The sequence below is a fragment of the Larimichthys crocea genome, chromosome X (assembly GCF_000972845.2).
Source record: "Larimichthys crocea isolate SSNF chromosome X, L_crocea_2.0, whole genome shotgun sequence".
NCBI classification, from domain to species: Eukaryota; Metazoa; Chordata; class Actinopteri; family Sciaenidae; genus Larimichthys; species Larimichthys crocea.
This window is the reverse complement of record NC_040020.1, coordinates 34,828,966-34,837,457: the sequence shown is the minus strand read 5'-3', so window position 1 is coordinate 34,837,457 and position 8,492 is coordinate 34,828,966.

The window sequence follows — 8,492 nt, the reverse complement described above, 5'->3', positions numbered from 1 at the left end:
CGTTAGGGGTAACGCGTTACACAACAGTAATATATTACGTTTAGGCAGTAACAGAGTAATATAATGCATTACTAACTATATTTTGGTGATATTATTACAGTTACTGAGCATTACAATCCAGGCTGTCAGAGAGGCGGCGCAACAGCCGTAAATAAAGAGGAGAAGAAGAAGACAGTTTGGAGATGGCAAGATGGCAACAACAACTAATAATAATTCAACGTTTTCTAAGTGGTTATACTCACACCTTTTTGAATTTGTCACAGAAATGGATGAGAACATCACAGTAAAGTGCACTTTATGTGCTGGTGGGAGGTCGAGGGAACTGTCTACAGCTAAAAATCTACAAGTAACCTCAAGAAACGCCTGGAGAGAGTGCACAGCAACCTTAAGCTGGCGACTAAACGACCTAACCTAACGAGCAAATCTAAACAATGAAAGCTGGATTTCCCCAGACCAGAGGTGAAGATGTTTGACCCAGGAGAAGTGAGAAGGCTGGTGTTCGATCAAGTGACAAGGTAAAAACTAATCTCTATAGTCCTATTGTTAAGGTATAAACACATTTCGACAGATCGTTCATTTAAGATGAGACACTACAGGTAGTGTTAGAGATTAGAGGTCGACTGATACAGGTTTTTTAAGGCCGATAGAGAGAGAGAGACACACACACACACACACACACACACACAGTGCTGTGATAGCCGCTCTGCACCACTCTGCCTCACTCTGAGTCCGCCTTTCCCACTGGGCAAAAATTGCGTTTAAACCAGCTAACAACTGGCTTCAGACCGCAGTGGGAAAGGTGCACCGAACCAACCTGCGCTTTGTCACACTTAATGAACGTGTCCCAGCGAGTACAGAGAGCTTCTCGTGTTCAGTGAGGAAGAGGAGGCGAAACAACACTGACCACCGCTACAGTGTATGGACATTATTTTATGTAAAGTTAGATACTGTACACATAGCCATAGGTTTTCATGTGCATACATGATACTCCATGGCAACGCGCACATGGTGGCAGCTCACCAGCTGGAGATCAGACATGGGTTTTTTGAGACAGTGGGAAAGGAGCCCTATGCAGACTGTAAGCGGCTCGACCAGCGCTTAAAAACATGATCATTTCAGTGGCAGAGAGAAAGAGAAAGAAACACACACCACTCTGATGACTGCTCCAGCCAGAAACAGACACTCCACTGCTCCCACCCTCACAGTGACAGAGACAGACTTTCAGAGTGCAGATAATACAGCTAAATTAGACAGTTAAAAACACATTAAAAGTTGACCCTTGTTGTTGTTGGCAGTCTTCCAACATTACCAGCTGCTCTCTGAGGGAGGGGCAATGCATGCGCTTCACGTGATCTCCAGCATCTCAACGTATGGCTACTGAATGCATTAATTGATCGGCAAACGCACGCATGTATCGGCCGATGCCCATACAAGTAAAACACGCAAATACTGGCCTGATATATGTTGTCTGTCACACTTTAAGCGTATTCGGTCACTTCCAGTTATCGGTGTTGCTGCCACGGTGCTCTCTGCTCTGCTCACCTAAACAGTTTTTCGCATATTTTCACATCAGTGACTATCTACTTATCTCTGCACTGTCCTTAGATTTGGATGGAGCAGCTCTCATATCTAGAAACATGGCCAAATTTATTAGTCGACTAAAACCATGTCGACAACCCAGAGTTGAGACCAGGAAGCAGAGCTGCAGTCTTACACGCTTCTCTGCGCCTCCATTAGAGCAGCTGCCCACCCAGTCCTTTAGTATAGAGACTGTGTCTGTCCCCCGTCCACCTACATTATTTAAAGATAAAACAAACAGAAGAGGAGTTCATCATAAAAACTTAATACAAATTAAATCAACATCTCCAACAGTCCAAAATAAGAGAATTAAATGTGGACTCCTGAATATCAGGTCTTTGTCCTCTAAAGCTGTCTTAGTCAATGAATTAATATCTGACTATGATATTGATTTGTTCTGTCTCATTGAAACCTGGCTGCAGGAGGATAAATATGTTAGCGTAAATGAATCCACTCCTCCTAGTCATTATAGGGGCGGCTGTGGCTCACAGGCAGAGCGGGTCGTCCACTAATCAGATGATCGGCGGTTCGATCCCCGGCTCCTGCGGTCTGCATGTCGAAGTGTCCTTGGGCAAGACACTGAACCCCAAATTGCTCCCGAAGGCTGTGCCATCGGTGTGTGAATGTGTGTGAATGGTTAGCTCCTCAAACTGATGAGCAGTTGGCACCTTGCATGGTAGCCAATGCCATCAGTGTATGAATGTGTGTGAATGGGGTGAATGAGATATGTAGTGTAGAGCGCTTTGAGTGGTCGGAAGACTAGAAAGGCGCTATATAAGTACAGTCCATTTACCATTACCATAATACTCATGTTCCTCGAAGTACTGGTCGAGGTGGTGGAGTTGGAGCCATATTCGACTCAAGTCTATTAATAACTCCTAAACCTAAACTAAATTATAATTCATTTGAAAGTCTTGTTCTTAGCCTCACTCACCCAACCTGGAAAACATCGCAGCCAATTTTATTTGTTACAGTATATCGAGCTCCAGGTCCTTATTCTGAATTTTCTGAATTCTGAATTTGCAGAATTTGCATCAGGCTTGATCCTTAAAACAGATAAAGTAATTATTGTAGGTGATTTTAACATTCATGTGGACAACCACAATGATAGTCTTAGTACTGCGTTTATCTCTTTATTAGATTCAATTGGCTTCTGTCAGAGTGTAAATAAACCGACTCATTGTCTGAACCACACTCTTGATCTTGTTCTCTCATATGGCATTGAAATTGATCATCTAATTGTCTTTCCACAGAATCCTCTTCTGTCTGACCATTTTTTAATAACCTTTGAGTTGATATTACTGGACTATAAGCCTTTGTGCAGAAACTCCTACAGCAGATGTTTATCTGATAGTGCTGTAGCCAAATTTAAGGAAGTGATTACTTCAGCATTGAATTCAATGCCATGTCTAACTGTAACAGAGGACTTGTCTGCTTCCTTTAGCCCCTCACAAATAGACCATCTTGTTGATACTGTTGACTCTATTGCACCTCTGAAAAAGAAGAGAATTAAACAAAGAAGGCTAGCACCATGGTATAGCCAGCAGACTCGTAAATTAAAGCAAGAGGCACGTAAATCTGAACGCAAATGGCGTGCCACTAAACTGGAAGAATCTCATCTAGTCTGGCAAGATAATCTCAAAACATACAGGAAGGCTCTCCGTAATGCCAGAGCAGCCTACTACTCTTCATTAATAGAGGAGAATAAGAACAACCCCAGGTTTCTCTTCAGCACTGTAGCCAGGCTAACAGAGAATCACAGCTCTACTGAACCATCTATTCCTTTAGGTCTAAGTAGCAATGACTTCATGAGCTTCTTTAATGATAAGAGTATAACTATTACAGACAAAATCCATCACCTCTTGCCCTCAACAGGCATTGATCTGCATTCTGATACAGCAAGTTTGGAAACAGCTGTAAAACCTGATATGTATTTAGACAGTTTTTCTCCCATTGACCTTCATCAAATAACTTTAATCATTTCTGCAGCTAAGCCGTCAACCTGTCCAATCCCAACCGGGCTGCTTAAGGATGTTTTACCTCTAGTTAGTCATTCTTTATTGGATACGATTAATCTGTCTTCATTATCAGGATATGTACCACAGTCCTTTAAGGTAGCTGTAATTAAACGTCTTCTTAAAAAGCCCACTCTAGATCCAGAGGTCTTAGCCAACTACAGACTGATATCAAACCTTCCCTTTCTGTCTAAGATACTTGAGAAAGCTGTAGATAATCCAAGCATGCCTTAAGGATATAAAAAGTTGGATGACCTACAATTTTCTGATGTTAAATTCAGACAAAACTGAAGTTCTTGTAATTGGACCCAAACACCTCAGAAACTCTCTTTCTAGAGACTTAAGGCCAACTCACACCGGACGCGGAACGGAAGCGGAACGGCACCGCCGCGGTCACCGTAGCAAATAGAATCCAGTCTAGTCAATGAGAGCTCTCACACCGGGCGCGGATCAGACGCGTCCCAGAAGCGGCTCTCCACGCCACGGCGCGAGCTTTCCGCAAGATTTCTATTTCTTCCGCGAGCCGCGGCTGAACCTCGTAAATTTCAACAGAGCACTGCGCACCAGACAGGAAACCGGGCCTTGAATCAACGTAATAAACTTCCGCCCCCTTTCAAAATAAAACACAATACTCAGTTCATGTAGCTTTTTACAACTTCACATCAACGTGACGTCATGACCGGTGGCACCAGGTGATCAAAGATCGATCAAAGGGTCTCAACGAGAGACTAATTGTTGAAGTGGAACAACACACAATCATTTATGACACAACAGATGCTTTTTATAATCTGCTCCACGTCGGAGAAACAATGTCAGCTGTTTGTTGTTGTTGTTTTTTTATACACTGTTTATCGCGGGGTCTCGGGTATGTCCAGGATTCTCGCGTGATCTCGTGATATCGCGTGAATACGGCCGGCTCGCTCCGCTGCTGTTCCGCGGCTGATCCGCGTCCGGTGTGAGTTGACACCGGGCAAAGTACCGTTCCGCTTCCGTTCCGCTTCTGTTCCGCGTTCGGTGTGAGTCCCGTGTTAGTTACTTTAGATGGGATCACCCTGGCCTCCAGCTCCACTGTAAAGAATCTTGGAGTTGTTTTTGATCAGGATTTGTCCTTTAACGTCCACATAAAACAAATTTCGAGGACTGCATTCTTCCACTTACGTAACATCGCCAAAATCAGACGCATTGTATCTTAAGCGGATGCAGAAAAACTAGTCCACGCATTTGTTACTTCAAGGCTGGACTATTGTAACTCTTTGTTATCAGGCTGCTCCACCTCCATCTCTCTCTCTCTTTGTTCTGTACACGTAACATCCATTGCACGTCTGTCCATCCTGGGAGAGGGATCCCTCCTCTGTGGCTCTTCCTGAGGTTTCTTCCACCTTTTTTCCTTGTTAAAGGTTTTTTGTGGGCAAGTTTTTCCTCACTCGAACCGAGGGTCTAAGGACAGAGGGTGTCACTCCCTGTACAGATTGTAAAGCCCTCCGAGGGAAATATACTTTGTGACTTTGAGCTATACAAATAAAATTTGATTTGATTTGATTTTATATATATCGGCCAGCCAATGTATCATTCGACCACTATTAGAGATGATTCAATGATTAAAAATTGTTTTAATTTGTTAAGTCAGTTGTGTTTGCAGAGGGATTTTCATGGTTGTTATTGTCACATCATCTCAGAATATTTTAACAGTTAAGTAAAACAATAAATAATACATCTGCATGTTTTACAATATACATAAATGAGACTGTGGATGGTAACAAACAAAGCCCTAAAAAAAAAGTCAGAAAGTAACTAAAAAGTAATGAGTAACTTATTACTCTACACAGAAGGTAATATTGTAAAGAAACGTATTACATTCAAATGCAAGTAACTTGTAATATATTACATTTTGGAAATAACTTGCCCAACACTGCTGGGTAAGTAATATCCATGTTAGTTTCTGTTATTCTATTTTGAAATTCTTGGCATCACATGAACTGTATTCCAGCTTCTTGTTTACTGAACACTGCTGTCATAAGCCAGTGAGCCACATTTGTACACACATAAGCAATGCTTAAGGCACTACTAGCCAACCTCCTGCTTACTCTCTCTATTCACTTACCACCTACTCATCCACCCACATACACCCACACACACACTCCCGGTTAGTGCCCAGCCCTACAGTGTCCTCTCTTACTGGGAGCCAAAGCTCCATAGGTTCCCCTGAGGTTGGAGGCAATTACTCCAAGCAGCCCCTGAACACCATTACCAGACCAATGCATTTGGTGTCAGCTCAGAGTACATTGTTTACATCTGTGGATCAGTATTCGACCCATTAGAGAGAAAAAAAAAAATAGATCAAATTGAAAGAGCAAGAGAGAGAGAGACTCTATTCAAGTCTCCAGCCTTTATGCTAAGCTATGCTAATTGGCTAATTACATCCTAGCTCTATCTCTGTACTCAAACAATTTATATTTATTGAAAATTATGTATCATATTTATATTTATGTAGTATTTCCCAAATTTGTCAAACTATTCCTCCTCTGAGGTTTACCTAACATCTTCCTGCTATTTCTGCTGCCTGTCAAAAAACTACAGACAAGCTCTTCCATGGCAAAGCAAAAATCAGCAACAAGTCTATGGGCTCAAGGTTTAGTTACCACACCTCCTGTTTTGATAGGTGTCTTGAGTTATGACAAATATCTGTAAAAGTCATGTCCTGGTTTTACATTCACTACCAAATTGTCGTGGTTTATGTTTAGATAATTGTACTGTGTTTACATAGATATTCATCATATTCTGTTCAATTCCTTTTTACCTAACCCAATAAAACAATAAAGAGCACCACACTTCGGAATCAATCAATGTTGTCATTGTCAAGACTGTTGTTATGGATGGCCTATGAGTCATAGGTAAGATCCTGTGGCGCAATGTGGCTTACTTTTTGAATACCCGGAAACAGAAATGCTGCATTTGTGGTTTCCACAGCATTGAAAAGTGTGTTTGGTGGGTTTAAGCCATAGGTTTAAGACATAATGATTCCCCCATTCTGATGAAAACACTTGTGTGAATGTGTAGTGCAGGAGAGGTGAGGACCAGTGTGTAGGTTTGAGTGGCATCTAGCTGTAATGTTGCAGATTGCAACCAACTAAATATAACTCGCTTCAGCTCCCCTTCCAAGCATGTAGAAGAACCTATGGTGATCCAAAAGTTGTGAACAATGTTGTCCCTATCTACACTCGAAAAATATTTATGCCACTTATGTATTTCAGTTGCATCCATCTATGTGAAAATTAACTAACAGGCTTAATGTGTAGCAATAATAATATTTATGTAATAGTACTAATAAACTCAAAATGACTGCATTCATTTTCTCTGTTGTCTTTATTAATATTGAATACATAAACATAAACCTGGTTACTACTACACTACTGTGTAGTGGAAGCACAATGAGTTAATTAGTACTGTTACATAAATCTTATTACTTGCTTCACATTAAGTTTGTTAGTTCATATATATGAAACCTATCTGATTCAGATGGATGGAGCCAGTGTTTACTTTGTCCATTCTGGACTGTAGAAACATGGCAGACTCCAGAGAAGAGGACCAACTTTCTCTGTAGAGGTAAAGGCTCATTCTATGGTAACAAAAACATAATGATTCATAATTAGATTCTTATTAAGTGACTAGACACTAAAACATAGTTATGAATAATAATATGACTGATAAACCTTCTGTCATTCAGTTAGAAGGCTTCATTGTAATGAATGGGACACCATGTTGGTAATTGATTCTTACATCCATCAGTTTTTTTACACGTGAATACCTAAGCACATTATACATTTTATGTTTATTAGATTAGATATTAGATTATGTTTTTTCTAGCTGGCCTAGTTAGCATTGCAACAGAAAAACAGTCTATGGATGCTTTTAGTCAATTTGCAGATTAAGACCCCATCACAGCACAGGAAGAATCAAGATAACAAGAACACTTATGTAAATACAAAGGCCCAGTGATCAGATGTCATCCAGCTAATGAATAAACCACATGTAGAAATGGGGTCTCAGCTTATTTATCATCTCTGCTGCTGCTAAGGTTTGGGATTTAAGAGTGCAAAGGCCGATTTAAGATCGGAGCTTTGGGGCACCTCTTAAGGTACCAAGTATTTCTACAGTCTTCTGTGAGCAGGAGTGGAGCTGGAGGTTAAGTCATGGGGCTGAGACACTCACCACCAAGAACACCCACATAAAAAATACAAATCTAGTGCAGTGGATCTCAGCATTATAAAGTGTATGTGTGTGAATACAAACAGACTATGAAAAACAATTAAACACAAATGAAATAATACAAAATTCAAAACAAGTGAACACTTTCCGAAAGAATTTCATCCCATCTCATGAATACAAACTTCCACAGACGCTTTCCTAATTGGCTGTTCTCGTAACCTCACTTCAGAACTGTGCCTCCATCCACTCAGTGTACACACTGATGAGATTTCTCAGTGAAAGACAGTGAGCATATGCATATAATATGTGCTAACACATCAAATGCATTTATTTAAATGACAGTTTGTTCAGCACTTGAGAGCTATATGGTTTTTGAGCAAATTAATCGGAAGCTGAAGGGTACTCTGGATAATTTCTAGCTCTTTAAAATGCAAATACTGCTTCCACTTGCATACTAAAAAAGATAATACTTATGCAGTGGTCATTTCAATAACACATTCTTTTCACTTGACAAAGAAGGCCAACACTCGCATAAATGTAGCTGTGTAGGCGGATAGAGAGCTTGGGGAGAGATTAAGCCATTTCAGGAGACAAATATACAGCCTATCAGAATCCCAACAACATGCTGAAAAGGGGATCAGGCTCTGTATCGTAAGAGAAAAACAAAGCAGCAGTCAGATGAAAAAAATGTTC